The sequence below is a fragment of the Cherax quadricarinatus genome, chromosome 20 (genome assembly GCF_038502225.1).
Source record: "Cherax quadricarinatus isolate ZL_2023a chromosome 20, ASM3850222v1, whole genome shotgun sequence".
Lineage (NCBI taxonomy): Eukaryota > Metazoa > Arthropoda > Malacostraca > Decapoda > Parastacidae > Cherax > Cherax quadricarinatus.
Window position 1 is genome coordinate 12,963,846 of NC_091311.1, and position 10,197 is coordinate 12,974,042.

Sequence of the window (10,197 nt, forward strand, 5' to 3'; positions counted from 1 at the left end):
CCCAGTGATGCTGAATTAGTGATGGCCGACCTGTACTATATAACTGACAGGGTCTACTACGAGGGCAAAGCATTTCCTTAAACCTGTTGTCCTGTTCACCTAGCAGAAATTAGGTACCTGGGTGTTAGCCGACTGGTGTGGGTCGCATCCTGGGGGACAAGCTTGAGGACCCCAATGGAAATAAGTTAGACAATCCTCGATGACGTACTGACTTCCTTGGATTATCCTGGGTGGCTAAAACCTCCGGGGTTAAAAATCTGAACAAAATTTTATCTCTTATCTTATTACTTGTAGGGACTATATAACTGTTAGGGACTACTATCAGGATTATATAACTCTTAGGGATTTCTAGAAGACTATACAGTGGAACCCCAAGTTTCGTCTGCCCTGAGTATCATACGCTTCGAGTTTAGAACCATTTCTTCAGCTAAATTCTGTCCTGAGTTTCACACTGTAAGGCCTGTCTAATATGACCACATATGCCACACACATCTTATTAAAAAATATAATTTTGGTAACCCATTTTTTACCATTTTCAATCCAAGTTATGCCAACCTAGGTTGTATACAATGGACTAGATTCCATAAAATTTACTTTTTATTTTTATTTATTTATTTATTAATTTGAACATGATACAGAGAAGTGCAAAGGAATACATTAGTTAAAGTACAACATGCCAAAGCCCCTTGTATGCAGAGCATTATGGGCAGGCTTAAAATTAACTTCAGATTAACTAAGCAATGTTATATTCAGTGGTAAAACATTATTGTAAACAGATAACAATTTAGCACAAATGAGTATTACAAAGACAGGTCATATGATCATTTATTGTGTTGTTGTGCATTCAGTAGAATGGAGTATTCTGTTAGGTAATGTAATTAAAAAAATAACAAAGTTTGATTGGGTCACAGGTTAAACATTTATGAACATAAGAACATAAGAAAGGAGGAACACTGCAGCAGGCCTGTTGGCCCATACTAGGCAGGTCCTTTACAATTCATCCCACTAACAAAACATTTGCCCAACCCAACCTTCAATGTTACCCAAGAAATAAGCTCTGATATGCAAGTCCCACTCAAATCCAACTCCTCTCACTCATGCATTTATCCAACCTAAATTTGAAACTACCCAAAGTTCAAGCCTCAATAACCCAACTAGGTAGACTGTTCCACTCATCAACTACCCTATTTCCAAACCAATACTTTCCTACATCCTTTCTAAATCTAAACTTATCTAATTTAAATCCATTACTGTGGGTTCTCTCTTGGAGAGATATCCTCAAGACTTTATTTATGAGATACAATTATGAGAAACATTTATGAGATACAATTATTCAGTATTTATTTAGTTGTGGGCGAGTAGGTGATTTTTGAGAAGAGACTTGAATTTATATACAGACAGTGCTTCTTTTATATTCACAGGTAATGAATTCCAGATTTTAGGGCCTTTTATGTGCATTGAGTTTTTGCATAGCGTGAGATGGACACGAGGAATATTAAAGAGTGATCTGTGCCTTGTGTTATGGTCATGTGTTCTGCTGAGGTTGGTAAGGAGACTTTTGAGGGGAGGGTTTATATCCAAGTTAAGTGTTCTATGTATGTAGTAGGTGCAGTAATAAGTATGGATGTTTTGTATGGTGAGTAGGTTTAGAGTTTTGAATACTGGTGGAGTGTGCTGCCTGTAGTGGGAATTTGTAATCATTCTGACTGCAGCCTTTTGTTGGGCAATTAGTGGTCTGAGATGGTTTATTGTTGTTGAGCCCCATGCACAAATTTCATAGGTGAGATAGGGGTGGAAATAAATGGTATAAAATACCTTGTGTCTGACAACACAAGGAATGCCTGTGTACAACACCGTAATTCACACAACCACTTGATAAACTACAGAAACTAAAGACTTATAGTCACAGAAGACAACACTCAATAACGAAGAATCCTGGAATTATCACTTATTTCTATATCCAACAACTTCAACCAGGATAGTGGCTTCTATAACATAGCTGAACCACTTGCCAAGAAACTTCTTCATCGCTATCCCACATAAGAACACAGGAATGGAAGAACACTGTAGAAGGTCTGCTCACAAACTTATCCAATCTCCTTTCCAAGCTACCCAAGATTTTAGACTCTATAACCCCACTCAGTACATCATCAGATGCAGCATTCTCCACCTGACCTCAGCATTCTGAACCTGACTATAAATACTCGTGTCCCTTCCACCCCAGGTAGATCTGTTTGTGACTTGAAAAAGCCCACTATGTGGGCGAAACATAGTCAATAAAGGATCACATTATACTGCATATGTGTTTATATTTCCGTGAGATAGGGGTAAATAAGTGAGTGATACAGGGCCAGGAGGGCTGACTGTGGAATACAGTACCGTATCTTCGATAGTGTGGAAATTTATTTGGTCCCTAAAGTTCCACAGGACAGATCCAGCATGGCCGTAATGGAATGGCTGAGCTGGGTGGCCCTTATACCCCACCCAAATATAAAAGCATTCTCTCGAGTTGGCGGGGATTGTTGGTAGGCATTTATTTAATTTATGGATTTACCCTTCAGGGAAGGAGTAGGTAGTTTTACTGTTAGTATATTAATACTAGGTTTACTAAGGCAACTGTAGACAATAATAATGTAGACCTAAGACCTTAACATAGGTAGTAATAGGCCAATAATGTAGGCAAACACTAGGATAAGTTAGCTAGGGAGAACTGGCAGCCCTAGTTTGAACGAAGAGATGAGGGTCTGGAAGAGAGACCAGCTCATTCTTCTTAAGACAGACACCAACTGGACAAGACATGCCATGATCAGCAGACGGCGCCCCCCACGTGTCTTTACATTTGAGACCTGGGGAAATCTGGTAGAGGCACCTCGATGTACCGTAGATGACCTCCGTCATGCCCATACAGTAAGACAAGACCTCCACTTTATCTCGTAGATTTCTGGCCAGTGTCTGGGGAGAATTGTGAATGACTTTGATCCGTGTCTTCCTTTGCAGATGACACCCGAATCTGCATGACAGTGTCTTCCATTGCAGACACTGCAAGGCTCCAGGCGGACATCAAGCGAATCTTTCAGTGGGCTGCAGAAAACAATATGAAGTTCAACAATGAGAAATTTCAATTACTCAGATATGGTAAACACGAGGAAATTAAATCTTCATCAGAGAACAAAACAAATTCTGGCCACAAAATAGAGCGAAACACCAACGTCAAAGACCTGGGAGTGATCATGTTGGAGGATCTCGCCTTCAAGGACCATAACATTGTATCAATCGCATCTGCTAGAAAAATGACAGGATGGATAATGAGAACCTTCAAAACTAGGGAGGCCAAGCCCATGATGACACTCTTCAGGTCACTTGTTCTATCTAGGCTGGAATATTGCTGCACACTAACAGCACCTTTCAAAGCAGGTGAAATTGCCGACCTAGAAAATGTACAGAGAACCTTCACGGCGCGCATAACGGAGATAAAACACCTCAATTACTGGGAGTGCTTGAGGTTCCTAAAACTGTATTCCCTGGAATGCAGGCGGGAGAGATACATGATTATATACACCTGGAAAATCCTAGAGGGACTAGTACCGAACTTGCACACGAAAATCACTCACTACGAAAGCAAAAGACTTGGCAGACGATGCAACATCCCCCCAATGAAAAGCAGGGGTGTCACTAGCACGTTAAGAGACCATACAATAAGTGTCAGGGGCCTGAGACTGCTCAACTACCTCCCAGCATACATAAGGGGGATTACCAACAGACCCCTGGCAGTCTTCAAGCTGGCACTGGACAAGCACCTAAAGTCGGTTCCTGACCAGCCGGGCTGTGGCTCATATGTTGGTTTGCATGCAGCCAGCAGCAACAGCCTGGTTGATCAGGCTCTGATCCACCAGGAGGCCTGGTCACAGACCAGGCCGTGGGGGCGTTGACCCCCGGAACTCTCTCCAGGTAAACTCCAGGTGGGCCTGTGTTGAAGCTAGCAGAGCATACCCAGTAAGTACCAGTGTCTCAAGGCAGTCTGGAAGCTAGTGTCCTTGTCTGCATAGTTATACTAGGGGATACATGCCCTCTTGGATATAGGAATTTCTGGGGTGTAGGCAGGACACTAATAACGATTGAATATTGCAGGAATTAAGGCTCTCGGTTGCACGTGGTTTCTGAGGGGAAGTCCAAAGGGGCTAAGGCTAAGCTTAGGGAAGTTGAAGATCAGGATATATGCTGCAACACCAAGTAAGTTAGTCCTTTATACGTGCATGCAGGCGAGTTTCTTGCAACATCAATCATTTGTGAAAATCTGTCCTATAAGCCACTTGTAAGGCTGAGGTACCCACCTCAGAGCTCGGTGTCAACAGAGTTTGCCAGGGTAGGCGACTCACTTGGAGGCAGTCAACACAAATTTTCACAGATAGTGTGCCTACGGTCTTGGAAATTTTCTTGGAAATTTGTTGTACATGTATATGTTTTTGAAATTTGAGTCTGTTATCAAGGTGGATTCCTAAGAACTTTCCCTCTGTGAGTTTTGTGATAGGTGATCCGTTTATCATTATGTTAAGAGAGACATCTGTAGCTCTGTTACCAAACTGAATGAAGTAGGTTTTGTCAATGTTTAGAGTAAGTTTGTTAGTCCTCATCCAGGTAGATATTTTCTGTAATTCGGTATTCACAGTGTTGGCTAGCATGACTGGGCTCGGGTGAGAGAAGACGCATGTAGTGTCATCTGCAAATAGTGTTGGTTTGAGTAGTTGCGATGCATTTGGTAGGTCATTTATGTATATGAAAAAGAGAAGAGGGCCAAGGGCACTTCCCTGCGGGACACCAACTGTAATTGGCTGTGCGGAAGAGTTTGCTCCATTTGTGTACACATATTGGCTTCTGTTGCTGAGGTATGACTTTAGATAGTTGAGGGAGTGCCCTCTTATACCATAGTGCGACAATTTTATGTGGAGCAAGTTATGGTCAACTGTATCAAAAGCTTTACGTAAGTCAATGAAGATCCCCAGTGGGACTTCTTTTTTCTCTATTGCAGTGTATATATGTTGGAGCATGTGTATAATAGCATCATTAGTATTTTTATTAGGCCTGAACCCAAATTGACAGGGGGTTGAGCATGTTGTGGGAGATGAGGTAGGAATAGATTTGCTTATGAATAAATTTTTCGAAGATTTTAGAAAGGGGATGTAAGTTGGATATTGGCCTATAGTTATTCAAGTCTGTTTGGTCTCTTCCTTTATGGATCGGGGTGACCCTTGCTATTTTGAGAACTCTAGGAAAGGTAGAGGATTTGATGGATTTGTTAAAGAGTGTTGCAATGATTGGTGATAGCACTTGTGATGCTTTTTTGTATATAAAGGTTGGTAAGGTATTTAAATCTCCTGTCTTGTTTTTTGTAACAGCAGTTGTATGTATTAACAAAACTGACTGACTACCTAATAACCCTTCAGCTGTACAACATATAACTACGTACAGTAGACCATCGTTTAACACGGTAGTTACGTTCCTGAAAACGCCGTGTTAGACAAAACCATGTTAGACAAACTGAAGAACTTACGGGAAAAATAAGGTTACACTCCTGAGAGCCCCCAAAAAGCCAAACAACTTTTTTATAGACCTCCAGATTTTACAAAAATAAAAGGAATATGTAATTGTAGTTCATTGTTGTGATGTGTTATGTTTTTAGTGCTTAAGACTACAAATGCAACAGAAATAATAGTATTTTTTACCTTAAATTGTGGGTGCTGGTGCTTGTCAATGATTGTGAAGAGAGTGGACAGTTATGCTTTAGCCCTACTGGGCTGAGGTGGATTGTGGAGCTTCTAGTACTGAAGTCGATGGTTGTACTGGAGTGTGCGTAAATCAGTCAGTCAAGTCAGTAAGTCAATTCAGTAAGTCAGTCAATTCATTCAGTCAGTCAAGTCATTCAGTCAGTCAAGTCATTCAGTAAGTCAGTCAAGTCATTCAGTAAGTCAGTCAAGTCATTCAGTAGGTCAGTCAAGTCATTCAGTAGGTCAGTCAAGTCATTCAGTAGGTCAGTCAAGTCATTCAGTAGGTCAGTCAAGTCATTCAGTAGGTCAGTCAAGTCATTCAGTAGGTCAGTCAAGTCATTCAGTAGGTCAGTCAAGTCATTCAGTCAGTCAATCAAGTCATTCAGTCATTCAAGTCAGTCAGTCAAGCCAGTCAGTCAAGTCAGACAGTCATCACACAAACTCATATTTACCTCATTCTTTTTGTGTGGGTCAATTATAGGCCAATATCAAACTTGCCTTCACTTTCCGAAATCTTCAAGAAACTCATGCACAAAAGGTTATACTCCTTCATAACATCACAAAGCATCCTCAACCTGTGCCAGTTTTGCTTCAGGAGAAACAAAAGCACATGTGATGCAATAATAATAATGCTAGACCTACTTTACACAGCACTGGAAAAAATGAATACCCACTTGGACCTTTTATCGACCTTAAGAAAGCTTTTGATACAGTAGATCACAGCATCCTAATCCTCAGATTTGATCATTACAGCATAAGAGGCCATGCACTTGCATTTATCAAGTCCTACCTCACTAAGAGAAAGCAATATGCCTGTCAATGACACAACCTCCTCAACAAGACCTTTGGACACTGGTGTACCACAGAGTAGCATTCTTGGCCCCCCTCCTTTTCCTTTTATACATCAACGATCTTCCAAGAGTATCACAACAACATACACTTATTTTCTTTGCTGACAACACAACTTTTGTCATCTCTCACCCAAATTTAGCCTCACTCAACACTATTGCTAACGAAGAACTCGCAAAAACAACAACCTGGTTGACCATCAATAAACTTACACTAAATATAGGCAAATCCTTTTACATTATGTTTGGGAGTAGAGCAAGTGAAGACCAACTAAATATGCTTAACAACATCCTTATTGCTAAACATAATGAGGGAAAATTCCTGGGTCTGCACCTTGACAGCAACCTAAAATTCAACACCCATATCCAACACACAACAAAAAAAGTTTCTAAAGCAAACAGCACTACTTACACTATACTATTCACTGATCTACCTATATTTGTGCCCGGGGTTCCACAACAACAAACCACCTAAAACCAATAATAACACAACAAAAAGTCGCAGTGCAAATTATTATACAATCTACTGCTAGACAACCCTTCCCTCCCCTCCCATTCTTCGAAGACCTATACCTACTTACTATACAAAACATTAACTCGTATTATTGTGCAACCTACATTTACAGAATAAATTCTAATATAAATCCCAACCTGAAACACTTTATTAACAGTTGTGATCGATGGTTTTGAAAACCAACTTTATTAACAGTTGCAACAAGATTCATAGACACAACAATAGGCACAAAAGCCTCTATGACATTCCCTGCATAAGGATAAATCTTTTCAAAAACTCATTACACATAAAAGGGCCCAAAATCTGGAACTCTCTGCCAGAAATCTCCAGAACCACTGGTTCAGCATTTTTAAAAGTTAAAAAAACACCTTATCTCCTTAACCTATCCCAGCTCATCATAAATACACATGTAAAAACTATACATGAACTTGCTCAATATCATGAACATAGGTAAAACTTTTTTCATCAATATAATAAATATATACTTGCTCTCAATATCTGCATTCATCTCGTATATTAAACACTCCACTGAATCCGCCTAAGGTTAATAATAAAAAATGTACGTCTTCTCTACAACTTATTAAAGCCATATAGCATGACTTAATAGAATACTCAAGTCTCTTGCATTCATTGTAACTCATCTAATGACCATATGTACTGTTATTGCCTTATTAATCTTAAGTTCATTTTAAGTTTGCCCAAAATGCTCTGCATATAAAGGGGCTTTTGGCATGTACACCCAACTACACATATTATACTACTTTGTACATACATGTATCAGCTTCGTTTCCTACGTGACTGTCTTGCTGAACAAGTTTTGCCCCCTTCCTTCATACATGTATCATATCAAAATATATTATTATTATTATTATTATTATTATTATTATTATTATTATTATTATTATTATTATTATTATTATTATTATTTCAACAAACCGGCTGTATCCCACCGAGGCAGGGTGGCCCAAAAAGAAAAACAAAAGTTTCTCTTTTTAAATTTAGTAATTTATACGGGAGAAAGGGTTACTAGCCCCTTGCTCCCGGCATTTTAGTCACCTCTTACAACACGCATGGATTATGGAGGAAGAATTCTGTTCCACTTCCCCATGGAGATAAGAGGAAATAAACAAGAACAAGAACTAGAAAGAAAATAGAAGAAAACCCAGAGGGGTGTGTATATATATGCTTGTACATATATGTGTAGTGTGACCTAAGTGTAAGTAGAAGTAGCAAGATGTACCTGAAATCTTTAATGTTTATGAGACAGAAAAAAGGACACCAGCAATCCTACCATCATGTAAAACAATTACAGGCTTTTGTTTTACACTCACTTGGCAGGACGGTAGTACCTCCCTGGGCGGTTGCTGTCTACCAACCTACTACCTAGATTATTATTATTATTATTATTATAAACTCCTCATATACGTACACTATTGACAAACTAACCTTAACCTCTGATGATTTCTGAGTGTTTTTCTACTACCAGAGCCCAACCAGGGGTCAGGCTCATCTGGTGCTTGCCTGCTCCACCAGGATGTTACTGCTGGTGGTCCATTGACCCACTCCATCACAGCCTGGTTGATCCAACACCTGGCGAAGATACTTGTCCAGTTTCCTCTTGAAGACTTCTACACTTGTTCCAGCAGTATTTTTGGCTACACATTGCAACAGTCTTGGTCCTCACATGTTGATACAGCAACACACAATATTCAGCAGTCTGGCAACACAACAAACCATATTTAGTATTTTTGACACTAATACTTTAATCTTTGAACCATATAATGTAATTTACATGAATTAATATAATGGAAGGCACAAAAGATGGCCACAAATTATGTAATGCATTTTGACCAGCTAATTGTAAGCCATGTTAATTAATATACATACTATTAAATAAGAATTATTATGCAATTAACTACAATAAGACACCTAATGGCAAATAGTTTATCACAAAAGAGACATATTAGTATTTTGATGTACTAATTCAAAGATCCTCAGTTTTATAGTGACTAAATATAGAAATGTTGAAGATACAGTAAGTTACTTTAGATTACAATATAATTAAATAGGACAACATATGTTACCAATTATGTATGGATGCTGAAGGAAGAACAGGGACAGAACTGGATGAAAGCTGGTTTTGTTCAATTCAATTCAAGTTTATTCTCTATAAGGGTTACAATATGGGGTTTACAGGTTTTGGGTATTGTGTGGTTTACATGTTATAAAATACTAATTACAGAGGGGGCCATAACAGATTGCTGTCTCAATTATGCTAAGGAGATGGTGTTTTTTAACAACAGCTTTGAAATGGGTGGCAGATAGGGAACCTTTCAATGCTTCAGATGGAATTCCAGATCTTAAGGCCATTTATGAGCATTGAATTTTCACACAGGTCAAGTTGGACATAGGGGGGGATGTCAGCTTTTTTGTGTCTTGTTGCACCTATTAAAAGGAAAAAGTTCAAAGAAAGGCTTATATTGAAAACAAATGTCCTATATACTGTAGGCACAGTAGTATGAGTGCATATTTTGTTTATTAAACAAGTTCAAGTTTTGGGGGAGTGTGTTGTCTACCACTGGAACGGGTAATTGTTTGCACAGCAACTTTTAAGTTATTAATGATTTTAGGTCATTTAATAGATTTCCATATCCCTATGCTTCTACAATACAACACAAATATTGGGGTAGGGCTCTACCCCAATATTATCCAGATAACTGCAATCAAGTCGCTGTCCCAGATTTCCGCTTGGCCGACTTCATGGGTATGAGAAATTACCTGGGTGGGCTAAATTGGAACAACCTTACTTTGTGTCAAGTAGGTAGAGTTGGTTGCCAATATGACATATTTCAAAGCATAGTGCTGGCTTCCCAGACGACTTTTGTCCCGAGTAAGGAAATTAGATCTAACAATGATCCCAAATGGATAAACAATAGATTAAAACATCTCACTGGTCAAAAGAGAGGCATATATAGGCATATCAAAAGAGGGGAAGGGCAGTTAAGAAATCAATATATTTAATTAGAGGGGGAAATAAAAAAGGAACAAGAAAAGCAAAAAAGAATTATGAGGT